Source organism: Hypanus sabinus, chromosome X1 (genome assembly GCF_030144855.1).
Source record: "Hypanus sabinus isolate sHypSab1 chromosome X1, sHypSab1.hap1, whole genome shotgun sequence".
In the NCBI taxonomy this organism is placed as follows: Eukaryota; Metazoa; Chordata; class Chondrichthyes; order Myliobatiformes; family Dasyatidae; genus Hypanus; species Hypanus sabinus.
In genome coordinates, this window is record NC_082738.1 from 24,013,809 (window position 1) to 24,031,335 (window position 17,527).

Below are 17,527 nucleotides of genomic sequence, written 5' to 3' on the forward strand. Positions count from 1 at the left end.
GTGTGTGGAATGCTCTGCCAGGGGTGGTGTAGAAGCAGATACATTGTGGACATTTAAGAAACTCTCAGAAAGGTACATGGATGATAGAAAACTGGAGGGCTATGTTGGAGGGAAGGGTTAGATTGATCTTAAAATAGGTTATAACGATGCAATTAACCGAAGTTTGACATTTTTGAAATATAAAAGCAGACTTTGAACAGAAGTGCAGAATATTAAACACAAACACAGAAGCACTCTGTTGAAGTATGTGGTTAATATCCATCTCATTTCACTGCCAAAAATAACTGAAAAACCTCAGGCTGGGAAATTGTTCAGAGTAGGGGTGCATCCTTAGCAGCAGAGACATGCCACACTGACGACAGGCCCAGTTTTGCTTAAGTGGATGATTCAACATTCACGGGGTTGTAACGTATCTCATCCAAGGACAAGGATTCAGGTAAGCAGGTTTGGGATTGGAATTGATATTTCTACACCTGCAACGACCAACCCTCTCTTTCCAGCAAGAAATCCACAGCAGGGATCCAATATGCTAACAGTTCATGGCTTATTTTGTGTTCAATCAATGCACTCCAGCACAGTGCTGACATGTCTTGCTGAGAGACTTCAGGGACTCAGTCAGTCCACAGTACCTGGGGAGCTAGTTTGGTGAAGGGTTGAAGTGCTGAAGCGATACTGTGCTTAAGAAGACACACCTCTTTGTACGTTTGTAAGTCCTTATTGAGCACACAACATAATTACTATTATTTTTTAGTTATTTAGTTTTAATTATTATTTAATTTGTCTTGAGGTGTTAAAGCAGCTTCAGTTTTCAAGTGCTGATTAGACACATTTATGTAGGGCAGTACATGCAGACCTCCGACACTCACTTCCACTGAGGATATGGAGTGTTGTAACTGCCACAAAGTGGCACATTCGATGGCTCACAGAGTGAAAAAGAAGGGGAATGATACAGTAATTAATTATTTTTTATTGATGTCCTCAGAGAATTTCCAGAGTTAAAGATTTGTTAAATCTTGAAAAGATGCTGCAGGGAGTCTCCCATTGTTTCCAAGAGTTCCCCTTCAAAGTTCCAGCTAACAATGGCTAAGAATTGGGTTGCTCCTGGAAGGGCACCTTAAACAGTTGTTGTACCTGGGTCTGTTACTGAATTAACTTTACACACAGTACTCAAATATCTGGGATCGGGGTTGTGTCAGGAGAGAGAAAACCAGTGGTAGGGGAATGGGTCAACACCAATGTGTGTACAGAGGTCAAGGTTGTTATGATGGTCAGGAAGAAGGTTACTTGGTGGGGTGGAGAGAAGGGAAGGGGGTATGATCGATTGGTGAGGTTGGGAAGCGCGATTCAGAGGGTCCAGTTGGCAGCTTGGGGAAAACTGTCATCAGCTGTCAAGGCTGAGAGTAGTCAAATCATGGAGTGCAAGGGAAACTGGTGTCCAGTTGTATGCTGTTGAATGACGCTGGCTTCACCAGTATGTCAGGTGCATGGAGGGCCCAGACTGAAAATAGATGGACTCACGATCCCTGCAGAAATCCCTTGATTTTTAACTGCATTTTGTTTTCACAGAAATTTAATTGTATAGTGCATGATAAACTTTTAGGTTGTGTTAAAAAATTCTGCAACAGCTAGTTAATTTCAAGATTACTGTTCGGAGAGGGTTGTTAGGCCAATTACTATCCACCTAAATGCTTTAGCAAACACTACAAACAACAGTTGGTTCCTAATTCCATGGTGTAAAGGACTGGTTGCTGCTTTCAATGTTTGCTGAAGCTCAGTAGGTTTTAACTTCTTTAACAGATTGGATCTTTAAGTAAACATGTGATAAACTGGCAACTCAACTTAAGCATCGAAAAGCAGAACAAGTGGATACTGGAAATCAGAAAGAAGAAGAAAAACAGAAAATTTTGGGGATACCCAGCAGGTCAAGCAGTATCCATGGAGAAATAAAGAGTTAACTTTTCAAGTCAAAGCCTTTCTTCAGAACAGTTTGACTCCTGAAACAGATACTCTATTCATGACAAGAGATTTCCAGGTGGACAGAAGAAAAGATTAAAGGATATACTCAAAGGCCCCTTAGAGAAATGCAACATCTCCTCCAATTCTTGGCAGTCTCTGGCCCATGCTCACTCAAGGTGGAGAAAGAACATTCAGTATGGTACAAACAACCTCAAGGCCATGAACAAGATCACACAAAGGCCCTGCATAAGTGGTAAAAGGAGAGCACGCCTCACAAACTATCCATTTAACTATGCTGTAAGTTATTTCCTAGATGGCTATGGAGACTCAGTCACTAAGTTCATTCAGAATCAGAATCTGACTGGAAACAGAATCAGATTTATCATCACTGACTTACATGGTGTGAAATTTGTTGCTTTGCGGTAGCAAAGCAGTGAAAAGACATGAAAATCTTAAATTACAAATATAAATAAATAGCGCAAAATAAAGGAATAGTCAGGTAGTCCTCAAGGGTTCATGAATCGGTCAGAAATCTGATTGTAGAGGGGAAGAAGTTGTTTCTGAATTGTTGAGTGCAGATATCCAAGCTCCCGTACCTCCTCTCCAATGAAAAAGGGGCAAGAAAAGGGCATGTCCTGGGTGGTGATGGTCCTTAATGATAAATGCCACTGTCTTGAGACACCTTCTCTTGCAGACGTCCTCAGTAGTAGAGAGGGTTGTGCCTGAGATGGAGCTGAATGAGGCTCCAATCTCTCTGCAGCCTCTTGTGTCCCTGTGCACTGGCAACTCCATACCAGGCGGTGATGCAATCTGTCAGTAATTTGCCAGTTTATGGTGACGTCCGAAACTCCTAATGAAGTAGAGCTGCCGGTGTACCTTCTTCATGATTGTATCAATATGTTGGCTCAGGACATATCCTCTGAGATATTAATACCCAGGAACATGAAGCTGCTCACCCTTTCCATAGCTGACCTCTCAATGAGAACTGGTGAGTGTTTTCCCAATTTCCCCTTCCTGAAGTACGCAATCAATTTCTTGGTCTTGCTGAGGTTGAGTGCGAAACAGTTTCTTCAAGACCACTTAACTAGTCAATCTTTCTTACTCTTGTATGCCTCCTAACGCCATTCTGTGATTCTACCAACCACACTGGTTTCATCAGAGCATTAATGAGCTGTACTTAGTCACACAGTCACGAATGTAGAGGGAGAAGAGCATGCAGTCTTAAGGTTCAAAACTTAAAGATGATAGATTTCTATCAGAGGAATCAAAGGATATGGAGATAGGGCATGAAAATGGTGTTGAGGTGGAAGATCAGTAATGATCTTGCTAAATGGCAGAACAAGCCTGAAGGGATGAATGGCCAACTCCAGTTCCTTCTTATGCTCTTATGTTTACACTTTGCTTCTTATGTACTATGCTGAGCTCCCATAGCATAATATCGAACTAACTGTAAGTATTTTCACCACTGCTAATTAAAGGAATCAAGCGTAACTTACAGCTCAGTTACTGGTTTCTCATTTCAGGCAGCCAGTTTATTTTTGGGTATTCTGTTGTATTTTCCGACTCTCGAAGCTTCACTTTGTTAGCATGCAGAGAATTTTGCTGCTCAGCCTGAACTCTGTTCAGCCACCACAGAAATAGGATGCACTTATGGCAGTCTTACAAGGTTGGCTTCTGGCTGGAAAATGAACATGGAACATAACAGCCCAGGCTGTTATGCTGCCTTTTTAACCTACTCTAAGATCAATTTCACCCTTCCCTCCTACATAGCCCTCTATCATCCATGTGCCTAAGATCTTCTAAATGTTCCCAATATATCTGCCTTTACCACCACCCCTAGCAGGGTGGTCCATGCATCCATCAGCCTCTGTGTAAAAAACTTACCTCTGACATACCTCCCTATACTTTCCTCCAGCCACCCCCTCATATTAGCCATTTCTACCCTGAGAATAAGTCTCTGGTTGTCCACTCAATTGATGCCTCTTATCACCCTGTGCACCTCTATCAAGTCAGCTCTCATCCCCAGCTCGCTCAACCTATCTTCATAAGTCACGCTCTCTAATCCAGGCAGCATCCTGGTAACTCTCCTCTGCACCCTCTCTAAAGCTTGCACATCCTCCCTGTAATGAGATTACCAGAACTGAACACAATGCTCCAAGCGTGGTCTAGCCAGGGTTTTATAGAGTTGCAAAATTACCCTGCAGCTCTTCAACTCAAGGAGCAGCTGCGTGGAAGGCAGGAACGTTTGAGCAACTGGTACAAGGGTGGATGAAAACAACGAAGGAGGAAATGATGAGATGGAAGAAAGGAAAAAGAGGAAAAGGGCAGGGGATTATGAGGGAGTATGGGGGCAACCCTGTCACAATGGGAGAGATGACCACTAGCCCCACTTAGGTAGCATAGTTTCCTTGTTCTAAAGGTGTTTGTTCCAAAGTCCACAGAGCCCTGTCAATTATTGGAATGAAAATGGAAATCAGGGGTATGGAAGTTGAGGAAGCTCATTGTATTTGAGCTACAGGTTATGTGCTACATAAGGAACAATATACGTAGACTGAGAGCATTCTGACAGGCTGCATCACTGTCTGGTATGGTGGGGGGGGGGGGGTGGCTACTGCACAGGATCGAAAGAAGCTGCAGAGGGTTGTAAATCTAGTCAGCTCCATCTTGGGTACTAACCTACAAAGTACCCAGGACCTCTTCAGGGAGCCGTGTCACAGAAAGACAGAATTCATTATGAAAGAACTAAAGCACCCAAGGCATGCCCTTTTCTCACTGTTGCCATCAGGGAGGAGGTACAGAAGCCTGAAGGCACACACTCAGTGATTCAGGAACAGCTTCTTCCCCTCCGCCATCCGATTCCTAAATGGACATTGAACCTGTGAACTTTTTAAATACATGTATATAGTATTTATGTTTTTGCATTTCTAAAAAATATATTCAATATATGTATACTGTAATTGATTAACTTGTTTATTTACTATTATTATTATTTTTTAATTTATTATTATCATTTTTTTCTTTCTCTCTCTGCTAGATCATGTATTGCATTGAACTGCTGCTGCTAAGTTAACAAATTTCACGTCTCATGCTGGTGGTAACAAACCTGATTCTGATTCGGGACTCCAGTAAGATGGTGGTGCGTTCAATCGCAGTGGCTTTTACGGAGTCAACAAAGGGTGCTACTGTCCTTTTTAAATGTATTTTTTATGATCACAAGACCCTGCTAGACATTAAGAGAATAAAGTACTGCAGGTCTACCCCATCAGCGAGTTCCTCATTGGCGGAGAAACTGAAGGAGCTGGACGGTGTGGATCGTGCTGCTGCCCGCGTCAGGGAAGTGTCAGAGGAGTCAGCACACGAAGGTGGTGTGCAGTCTAATAGCAAGTGACCATCCCAGTCGCTTTTCCTCTGATTGCAGGACCCTTTTGGACATTGTTAATGAGGAAAGGTTGCAAATCCAATTCACTGGTTTATTGGCAAACAGTGAGGGCAGACAGCGAGGGAATTGTGCAGCCTCAGTTGTAATGAAGGCCTCAAGCCGTGGTTTACAGGCACCAGGAGAGAGGTGTCAGAACCAGTGTACTCCACTTGGAACGGTGTGGTGCAGTGTCCAGGCTGGAGTTGCTACTGCCCCCCAGTGTTTGACCAGCTGTATTGTGGTCGACTGCAGATTTCTGTGGCATTCATGATCTCAGGATCTGGACTATATTTTTGGGTGGCTGTATTTTACTGATATCTTACATGTGCCTTCTACCTTGTATGTGCTATGTGTGTTGTGTGCTGTGTCTTACGAACATAAGAAGTAGGTGCAGGAGTCGGCCATCTGGCCCATCGAGCCTGCTCTGCCATTCAATAAGATCATGGCTGATCTGGCCATGGACTCATCTCCACCTACCTGCCTTTTCCCCATAACCCTTAATTCCCCTACTATAAAAAAATCTATCCAACCTTGTCTTAGATATATTTACTGAGGTAGCCTCCACTGCTTCACTGGGCAGAGAATTCCACAGATTCATAACTCTCTGGGAAAAGCAGTTCCTCCTCATCTCCATCCTAAATATACTCCTGTGACTCTTGGAGCTATGTTCCCTAGTTCTAGTCTCACCTAAACAATTTTCCCGCCTCTATCTTATCTATCCATTTCTTGCACCTTGGCCCTGGAGTAACACTGCTCAGTTTGGCTGTGTTCGTGTATGGTTAAATGACAATTAACTTGAATTGAATTGAATTGATCAGGTTTGGTTTTGTTTATGGTTTATATGTATATACTGCAGCTACTCAGCCAAGTACTCTGATAGTTCCTCTCAAACCTATGGCTTGCACCACCAGGGGAAAGGACACCAGAGACAAGGGAACACTATTCCTTGCAGATTCTTTTTCAAGTTGTGCATCATCCTAACTTGCAAATAGGTGTCTGTTCCTTCAGGTCATTCGGAATTTCCTTGCCCGACACTGTGGGAGCACTTTCATCAAAAAGTCTGCAGCAGTTCAAAAAGGTGACTCGCCACAATCTCCTCAAGGACAGCTGGGGATGGAAAACAAATGTTGGCCCTGCCAGTGAAACCCTCAACCCAAAAAAAAAAGAAAAAACTATTAGAAGTAATGCCCTGGTGTTGAAGTAAATTATGGCATAGAAAGAATGTGCAACAGCGTATTTAGATATATATTAAATCTAAATTCCTGTTTTCATGCACATCCAGTATATATTTTTGCAGGCTGTTAGGTATTTGTCTTTCCACTCCTGTAGCTGTTAATGTCACCTTCACCCACGTCTGTGTCATTTGACTATGTCACAATAAAATAAAGTGTACTTAAAAACATCCTTAACTGATATATACTGAGATCTAGAAAAGATAGAAAACATTTGAACTACCTAAACAACTCCAGGTACTAATATGTATTTGAATTAAATGTTGCAGAACAAATTAAAAAGAATTTGAAGCCATTTCTATTTAGCATTGTGGCAATGTAGAAGGAGCCATAAATCTGTTAGTTCATCTTCAGATAGATCTGCAATGTAATAACCAAAGGTTTAAAGTAACGATTATTTATAAGGCCAGACATCTAAAGAATTCTTTGATTCCTTAATATTGAAAAAGTATTCTAATCTCCTATTTCCAGACCACAGCGAAAAGGAATTCTGATCATACAGAAGAGGATTTGGGAGTAAAAGTTCATCCTTTATTGCTACATGCACCATATAGTATTGAATTCCACTTTTGAAATTTGGTGCATTTAAAGCCAATGGACAAATTTTGGATTACGCTTAGCTAAAACAAATTGTGTATTCATAAATTACCAACTTCTTTCTTCTGTTAACAATCAACTACTGTACATTATTTTGCAGCAAGTTCTGTGAATAAATTAATTCATTTACAGCTTCAAGTTTAAAATGGCATTTAAGAACAATATTACAAGGTATTGTTTTTTTCTCTGTTGCCCAACCAGTTCCTTTACAAAGATCAGTAGATACTGTGCATACGTGCATCACTGAAAACATTTTTAAAAGAAATCAATCAAACTCAAGATATGACTTTGACCACTTCCTACAGGTTGTGCATTGAGAACACAATTGTCATTTCCTGGAGCCTTAACGTTAATGACAGACATTTTCTCATCTACCTGCAGTAAATGGGTTTGAAAATAGATAATATCTTTGTAGTCAAAGGAGTAGGATTGAAACAGCTCTCTGGAATCTATGCTCCTCATTGACTAGAATTTTGTTAGATATCAAAATAAACTTTATTCATCAATAAAAATATTTGCAAGAATAAACCGTTCAATGTCTTTTCATTCTTTGCATTCATATTCAATGCTTTTTGTATAGTTCTATTCCACTCATACACATCAATAGTACTACTGCCACTCATGTGGCACTCTGGGGTGGTACTCAGCCACTAGAATTATCATTACAGATGAAATAATTGAAACAGCACAAAGTTTCCAATACTGGAAACATCAAGTGCACAGTATGGTTATAGTGGATGGCCTGGACTCTGTTCCAAATGCCCCAGAGGCTAAATACATCTCAGAAATTACAAGACAGACTGTATCAAATCCAGAGAGCTCCCAGACATCCTGTCAGTCCTCTTCAGTAGCGTTCAGCATGGCACACCTGCCCAGTGTATAATTCCCATGGTGCCAGCTTCTGAGCTGATGCCCACAAGGACAGAATCAGCTGACCTCCTGTTTTCATGAAAACCTGTCGGTCTCTTCCTCCAGTGGTACAGTGATTCCACATTCCCAGAGAGAGACACAGGGGTTCTTGTGGTGTGGGGGTGGGAAGATGAGAAATGGGTGGAGATTGAAAGTGTTTTAGTTTGATACTCAGTTTGCACAGGGTGACAGTGATGTCAGAGGGGATAAGTAGTTACTGTGGCATTGGCCCTGACCACGGTACCAAGTTTGTTTTACAGAGGGGAGTGGTATATCAGATGTACAGAATATCTGTTTCATTAAAATAATCAGTCTGCATAGATATTGCACATTAACTATGTGTCTGGTTCTGGACATAAATGAATTTCTAGGCTGATGGATTCAGAGCGTTAGGTTTCCCCTTCGTGCTCTTGACTGTTCTTTTTGCCTAAATGCTGCTTGAGAAATTGAAGCATGTTGTGAGGCATTGCTTCAATGTCTGTTCTGGGGATAGGCTGACTTTCCCCAGCTCTTTCTTTACATCCCAAGATGGAGTACTTCTATTGCTCTTGCCTAAGCAGCCTGAACCTATCGTTTCGTTGCTACATGTATAGGTATCTGAGGTGTTTGTGTGAGGGCATTCATGGTATGGATCATATGACTTTGCAGCCAAACTAACGATACTACATACTTGATCTCTCAGGCCCCTGCTCAGTAGAACTACACATCAGACAGACGGACAGACATACTTTATCGATCCCGAGGGAAATTTGGTTTTGTTACAGCCGCACTAACCAAGAATAGTGAAGAAATATAGCAATATAAATCCATAAATAATTAAATAATAATAAGTTAATCATGCCAAGTGGAAGTAAGTCCAGGACCAGACTATTGGCTCAGGGTGTCTGACACTCCGTGGGAGGAGTTGTAAAGTTTGATGGCCACAGGTAGGAATGACTTCCTTTGACGCTCAGTGTTACATCTCGGTGGAATGAGTCTCTGGCTGAATGTACTCCTGTGCCTATGGAGTGGATGGGAGTCATTGTCCAAGATGGCATGCAACTTGGACAGCATCCTTTTTTCAGACACCACCGTCAAAGAGTCCAGTTCCACCCCCACAACATTACTGGCCTTACGAATGAGTTTGTTGATCCTGTTGGTGTCTGCTACCCTCAGCCGAGGATAACTTGATACCTTTGAGAACTGCTAAGTTATGCCCCAAAGGTCATGAATTCTGTTCAATCCAGGAGGGGCTCTCACTCAAGGCAATGCCTCAGTGAATCTTCTGTAAGATCCCTCTTAGGCTAGGAATGCTCCACACCCTTCAGTACATTCTCCTCACTAGGAGTTATATTTTTCCTTGATTAGCATGTATCAAGTGAATACATGAGGATTCAATTTTTGGAGACATGTTAACTGTTGTTCTGAATTCTGTTGATTTTACATTGTGCATGGAGTAACAACTTCAACTTTGTGAAAAGTAAGCATGCCTTTACAAGTTTCTTTCTGACCTCAGGCAGATTGTATGGAGAGAATTTAAATTTTGTGACCTGATAACTGAGTAGTGAAACATTGTAAAGCTTTATAGCTGGAAAATAAAAGTTTGCAGCAAGAGAGAATTATGCCATCTTAGATTTCATCAACATGCACAATTCAATATTAAAGCCAATGTTGTGCATTGGGAAAAAAAACCCAGAGTGGAACTGAAAAAAAAACCAGAATTTCACTATCGGGATCTTTTTAAACAATCTTTTAACACTCTCATGCTTCTGTTTTCTAGAACAAATATTGTAAAGACTTTGGGGCTTTTATTACCCCGAATTTGTATGCCAGGACCAATTTTAATAGAAATAGACATGCCACAAAGATGCCAAAAACAGCACCTTCTCTAAGTAACTGGAGGAAGACTGGGCTACTCCAATATCTCCTCCTTCGGAAGAGTTGCCAACTTGACCTGGAATCCTCCATTATGCTCTTTAAGGAGAATTGATGATAATTCCAACAGCAGATAAGAACCTGCTAGAGATCCTGGCTCCAGGTACCCAGCACTATCTGCTGTTGCTCAGTCATTGAGTTTGAATCTAGATTGCCAGGCCTTTCTTCTGTGCAGATGCAGCTGCTGCCCAGGTTGGAACCCGGCTGGGTTTGAACTCGGACCAGATGGTCCAATCTGCCTGGAAGTCCAGTGCTGATGCCACTACACCACCAGCCAGGTGTCAGCACTGTCTACACATAGCATTTGGGGAAGCAAGGGTAGAAGGAAGGAAATGCAAGTTTACTCGTGAGACAGCTTTGCGGTTTACCTTGGAGTTCATTCTCTCCACCAGTGCTCTGCCAATTTTCAGTAAGGATTTCAAAAGAAGATCCTGGAAAATATTTCTGAAGACAGACAGACTGTGGCTCCGATCCATATAAACAGAAAGGTATTTGAATAGTAAAGCTGGCAATAGCACCAGTCAAGCACGGCAGGAAAACTTTCAATACATTCTAGACCTTTATGGAAATTTAAACAAGTAATGATTCTATATTATTCTATTATTCTAGATTGAATAATTAAGAGATAATACCTTAATAATGTTGAAGCAAGCTATGTAAATAAAGCTCTTGACCTCTGCATATGGGGTTTTGACTTTACTACTGGAAACTGTTAATCTATCATTCATTAGACAATAGATTTTCAAATCCATTTTCTCTCAGTCAAAGATCACAGATAAGAAACCTTGATTACAAATACCTCTTACTGTTAGTTCTTTGAGTACGAGATAGTGACAGTAGCAGTAGCTAGCCTAAATGATTACCATCTAGTGTCACTAACTTCAACAATCAAGAAGTGCTTTGACCAGCTGTTAATGGGTCTGTCAGGGCAGTAGAGCAGGGATCCAATCGCAGACCCGGTACTGTACACACAGTGATATTAATTGAGTGACAAATCCCAAGGTGCAAACAAAGTCAGTGTCAAAGTTCAGGCAGAGATCAAAGCATCCAGAGAAATCCAAAAACCAGAATTGGAAAACAGGCAGAGTTGATATTCAGATAGACACAAATGCTGGAAAGCCTCAGGAAAATTCACTGACACAATCTGACAACAAACAGGTGAAAACACAGGACTAAAATACACTGAGCAATACACAGAGAGGCAGATGATAGGTGGAGCACAGTGAGACAGAAGTGGCAGCGATACAGGTAATAATGAGAAACAGGTGAGAGGCGGAGTACTCAGTGATACAGGGGCCGGAGTAGAGCAGGAGCACATGGCAATACAAAACCACAGACTGAGGCAAGGGGGAAACACACAAAAAGACAAAGTTAAATTGGAGGTACTAAAAGTACTCCCACCCCCGGCCTTTATGGGCGCCTCCTGGCATCACGGCAGGTAGAGCTGGGTGCTGGTGATGAAAGTCCCCGATGAGAGAGGGGTCCAGGATATTATTGGTGGGGACCCAGCACCTCTGCTCAGGACTGTAGCCCTCCCAGTCCACAAGGTATTGGAGGCCATGGCCCCGGTGACGAACGTCCAGCAGTTGGCGCACAATGAAGGCCTCTGACCCATCGATGAGCCGTGGGAGAGGGGTTTGGGGACAGGACATGGGGGGGGGGGCGGTGGCTCATGAAAGGCTTGATCTGGGAAACATGGAAGGTAGGATGAATGTGGCGGAGAGTGGAGGGGAGCTTGAGATGGACGGCAGCAGGACTGATGACTGTAGCAATGGGAAAGGGGCCAATGAAGCGGGGGGGGTGAGCTTGCAGGAATCCACCTTGAGGGGCAGGTCTCAGGTTGAAAGCCACACATGCTGTCCCTGGCGTTAACGCGGGGCCTTGGAGTGATGGCGGTCAGCTTGATGCTTGATCCTAGCAGAGGCACGGAGAAGGGCAGAGTGAGTGCACCTCCACGTCCGCTAACAATGGCGGATGAATGCCTCGGCAGATGGAATGCTGACCTCCTCCTCCTGGGCAGGAAACAATGGAGGTTGGTAGCCGAGGCAGCACTCGAAAGGGGACAGACTGGTGGATGAGGACTGTTATGAATGCACCACAGCTGTGAGGGGCCGAAGGGGCGGGGGAGCCCCCTCCTTTGTGAGAATCGCAAGAGCATTATTGGGTTGGCTCAGAGGACCCAGGAAATGAGAGAGAGAGACCTGGCCATTGTCTCCTGGAGACAACGTTTGTGGATTGGGGACTATGCTACGTGCAAGCCCTCGGGCAAAGTGGGCTGGTTGAGAGAGGGATTGCATCACCCCAACCTGATTGACATCTGAGACCCCGTGAGGAAGTATAAAAGAGGGTCTGGGGGAACAACCCCTTCAGACGCACCAGAAGAAATGCTAACGATCCCGTAGTAGCGGGAAGCCATTTGAAGGAAGCCACGTGCGTTTGGTTCCCTTGCCCGGGGGCTGGTGGCGGGCACCACAGAAACGATTTTCTTGAACTAACAACGGGGAACCAACTTTCCCGATTCAACGGATTTGCTTCATAAAAGACCCGGGCAAGTTTCTTTTCTCACAAATCTCTCTCTCTCCAACAAGTGAAAACCCAGCGGTCCCCAAAGGCTGAAGCCTGCAGGAACTGAGTGACTTTTATATCTCCATTGGACAATATATTATCCCCTAGACAAACGATCGAGCTATTTCTTATTGATGATTATTATTATACCCGCGCTTTTAGATTGAGTATTGATTACGTATATTATCTGAATGTTGGTATTAATCTTATTTTTGTGCCCTTTATAAATAAAAACTTATAAAAATAGTACCATCAGACTTCAACGGACCTCTCTATCTTTGCTGGTAAGTGACCCAGTTACGGGGTACGTAACAGGACAGATGAGAGTTTATAGCATACTCAGCTCAGGGTAGCTGCTGACTCCAACGCGGAGGGGTTTTGGGAGACCAGACACTGCAATACAGTCCCTAGCTGCTGGCCATTGGTCTTGGCCATTGGTCTGGCCATTGGTCTGTGGGTGGAATCCTGAAGACAGACTCACAGAGGCACCCAGCAGATTACAGAATGCCATCCAGAAGTTGGATGTGAATTGCGAGCCCCTGTCTGACATAACATCTACAGGTAAACTATGTAATTTAAAAACATGCAGTACTAGTAATTTGGCTGCTTCCTTGGCCAAGGGGAGTTTAGGTAAAGGAATGAAGTGTACAGACTTGGAGAAATGATCAACTACTGTGAGAATGGTGGTGTTACCATCTGATGGGGGAAGACCGTGACAAAATCCAGGGCGATGTGGGACCAGGGTCTCTTGAGGATAGACAGGGGTTGTAACAGACAAGAACAGAGTTCTTGCCTTGAGCACAGACCAAGCAGGCTGAGACAAAGTTATGGATGTCATCTCCCATGCAGGGCCTCCAGAACTGCTGATTGATGAAGGCCTGAGTTCGCTTGGTTCCAGGGTGGCAGGATAACTGGGAAGAATGACCCCACTGTGAGCGGACAGAGCTGGGAACATGAACACGGTTAGTGGGGCATTGACTAGGGGCTGCCTCGCTCTGTTGAGCAGCTTACACCATGGCTTCAATGTCCCATTGCACTGCACCCACAAGACGGTGAGCAGGGAGGATGACTTCGGGTACCTCAGGGGTCTCAGAGGAGGGAAATCTTCCAGAGAAGGCATCAAGGTTTCCATTCTTGGAACCGGAGCAGAAGGACAGAGTAAAATTGAATGTTGAGAGAAACAGGGACCAACGAGCTTGATGGGAGTTGAGATGTTTGGCTGTGCGGATATATTCCAGATTCTTGTGATCAGTCCAGACTAAGAATGGCACCTTGGCTCCCTCCAGCCAATGCCTCCACTCCTCCAGAGCTAGCTTCGCAGCCAGCAGCTCCCGGTTTCCGACATCATCATTCTACTCTGTGGGAGTGAGAAAGTGAAAGAAGGTGGTGCAGGGGTGTACCTTCTCATCCTTGGCCGAGCGCTGAGAGAGAACAGCTCCTACGCCAACGCCAGACGCATCCACCTCCACACTGAACTGCCGGTCGGTGTCGGCTTGAATCAGGATGGGGGCAGAGGTGAAACGTTCCCTCAGGTCAGAGAATGCTTTTTCAGCAGCAGGGGACCAGGAGGGTCTGACAGCGGATGAGGTAAGAGCAGTGAGTGGTGCAGCCAGTGTACTGTAATTTCTGATGAAGTGGCGATAGAGGTTAGCAAAGCCCAAGAAGCGTTGCAACTCCCAATGAGTCGAAGGTTGGAGCCATTCGACCTCCGCCTTGGCCTTCTGTTGCTCCACCTGAATGGGACCACCTGAAATTACATACCCCAGGAAGGAGATGGTATTGTGATGAAACTCACATTTCTCAGCCTTCACAAAGAGCTGGTTCTCCAGAAGGCGCTGGAGAACTCTGCAGATGTAACCTGTGTGTTCAGCAAGGGACTTAGAAAAAAATCAAAATGTCATAGAAATACACAAAAACAAATTGGTTCAGCATGTCCCTGAGGACGTCATTTACCAGGGCGTGGAAGATGGCAGGGGCATTGGTGAGACCAAATGGCATGACCAGATACTCATAATGGCCTGAAGTGGTGTTGAAGGCTGTCTTCCACTTGTCCCCTTCGCGGATGTGGACAAGATGGTAGGCATTATGGAGATCAAGCTTGGTGAAAACTGAGGCTCCTTGCAGTAGTTAAAATGGCGAGGTCATGAGCAGAAGAGGGTAACAGTCCTTAACAGTGACTTCATTCAGTCCCCGGTAATCAATGCATGGACGCAAGGAGCTGTCCTTCTTTTCAACAAAGAAAAAACTGGCACCAGCAGGGGAGGAAGACGGCTGGATGATGCGTGCAGCCAGGGACTCATGAATGTAATTACTCATGGCTTCTGTTTCAGGTATGGACAAGGAACACAGACAGTCCCCTGGGGGAGATATGCCCACAAAGAGGTCAATGGCACAATCATATGAACGATGAGGTAGTAGGGAAATGGCCTGGGACTTGTTAAACACAGCCTTGAGGTCCATGTATTCAGGAGGGATGGCACTTAAGTCCAGAAATTCCTCAGGGGGGATCTGGGCTTGGAGACAAAGGGATGTGAACTTGGCAGAGGTAGTGGGAGTGACAGAATGGGCTCCAGCCTACAATCTTGACTGAGCCAGTCAATGTGGGGGTCGTGTTTAACTAACCAGAAATGGCCCAGGACAATGGGAGCGTGAGGAGAGTCAAGAACATAAAGGGTTAACTGTTCATGATGGTTGCTGGATAAACTGAGACTCACTAGGGCCGTGTCATGGGTAATATTAGCCAGTCTCTGATCGTTCAAGGCATTGGCCATCAATGGTGAATGGAGAGCAGATATGGGTAATCACCACTGGGCAGCCAAGCCAGAATCGACAAAACACCCCTCCACCCCAGAATCGACCAAGACGGAGACTGCTCGCCATTGGACACCCCACTCCAGAGAAGCAGGTATGAGAGTGAGTGGCATCGAGGAGGGCTGGACAGGGGTCACGCTCACCAGTACTCCTTGTCCTGCTGGTGAGTGTTTGGCTTTTACTGGGCAGGTGGAGATGAAATGGTCTGGTTGGCCACAGTACAGACAGGAATGGGTGCCAATTCTCCTTTATCTTTCAGTCTGCCTCAGGCGGGTACAGTTAACCTGCAGGCTCTGGAACCGGAATTGTAGATGGGGGCAAACAGCAGGGCAATGTAGACTGACGAGGAGCTTGGAACTCACCCAGTGCCCCCAGGGACTCACTGGAACCCTTCCCTCTGCGGCACAGCTGAAGGCAAACATCAATATGGATGGCCAAATCCACCAGGACTTCAAAGGTGGCAGGAAGGTACTGGGTGACCAGCTCATCTTTGATATCTTCGGAGAGGCCATTCAGGAAGGTGTCGTACTGTGCCTCCGAGTTCCAGCCGCTGGAGGTGGCTAGGGTCCAGAACTCTATGGCATAATTTGACACAGATCTGCGCCCCGGTGCATGTGCAGCATTTCATGGGCAGCCTCTCTCCTATGTTTAGAGCGATCAAACACCTTTCTCATCTCCTCAGAAAATACCTGAAAATTGATGCAGAAGGGGGAGCCTGCCTCCAAGACAGCTGCTCCCCATTCTCTCGCCCAACCGGACATTTGGGTGATGATGTAGGCTACCTTGGCTCGATCAGTTGGAAATATTATTGGTTGCAATTCAAAAACGAGGGTGCACTGGGAAAGAAAAGAGCAGCCGGTACCAGGCTCACCTGAGTATTTTTCTGGAGGAGGCAGACGGGACTCTTGGATGGGAGGAGCATGCGAGGACGTGGAGGGCAGGGTGGAAGATGCAGTTGCAGAATGTTGATGGGCACTCTGGGACAGTTGGAGTAGCTGAGTCTGGGCCACAAGATCACTGGCAGAAAGTGACTCCACTGCCCTGAACACGGAGTCCAGCTGCCTCTGGTGTTTCCCCAGCATCACTCCCTGTTCCAGGGCAGCTTTCAGACGACTGGGGTCTGCTGGATCCATTCTGGCTAGATTGTACTGTCAGGGCAGTAGAGCAGGGATCCAATTGCAGACCCAGTACTGTACACACAGTGATATTAATTGAGTAACAAATCCCAAGTTGCAAGCAAAGTCAGCATCAAAGTTCAGGCAGAGATCAAAACAGCCAGAGAAATCCAAAAACCAGAATCAGGAAACAGGCAGAGTCAATATTCAGATGGACAGAGTACAGATATGAATTCTGTAAAGGCTCAGGAAAATTCACTGGTAGAATCTGGTAAAACAGATGAAAACACAGGACTGAAATACACTGAGCAATACACAGAGAGGCAGCTGATAGGTGGAGCACAGTGAGACAGAAGTGGCAGCGATACAGGTAATAATGAGAAACAGGTGAGAGGCGGAGTACTCAGTAACACAGGGGCCGGAGTAGAATAGGAGCGGGGACAGGAGCACATTGGGCATGAAAACAAACAAAAGCACATGGCAATACAAAACCACAGACTGACGGCTAGGGGGAAAACACACAAAAAGACAAAGTTCAACTGGAGGTACTGACAGGGTCATATAAAATCCCACCTTTCCATTTCACTTACTTCTCGAACCAGCCCACTGATAATGTCATAGCCTTGGCCTTCCATTCTATCCTGTCCCACTAGAAAATGATGTTCATCAACTTCAACTTGGCATTTAACACAATCATCTCTCAGAGGCCAGTGGGTAAACTGCCCTCTTTGGGACTCATTACCCCTCTCTGTAACTGGATCTTGGACTTCTTGACAGAAAGACCCGAGTTGGCAGCAACACCTGAAGCTTCATCATGCTGAGACTGTGGTCTCCTGATGAGGGAGCTTGTTGCTTAGTACTGAGGGGATGGTGGTGTTGAACACTGGGCTGTAATCAATAAACAGCAGCCTGCTATTGTCCAGGTGATCCAAGGCTGAGCAGAGAGCTAGTGAGGTGGTGTTTGTGTGGGTGAGTTATATGTAATGTGTTGTGCACCTTGGCCCAGAGGA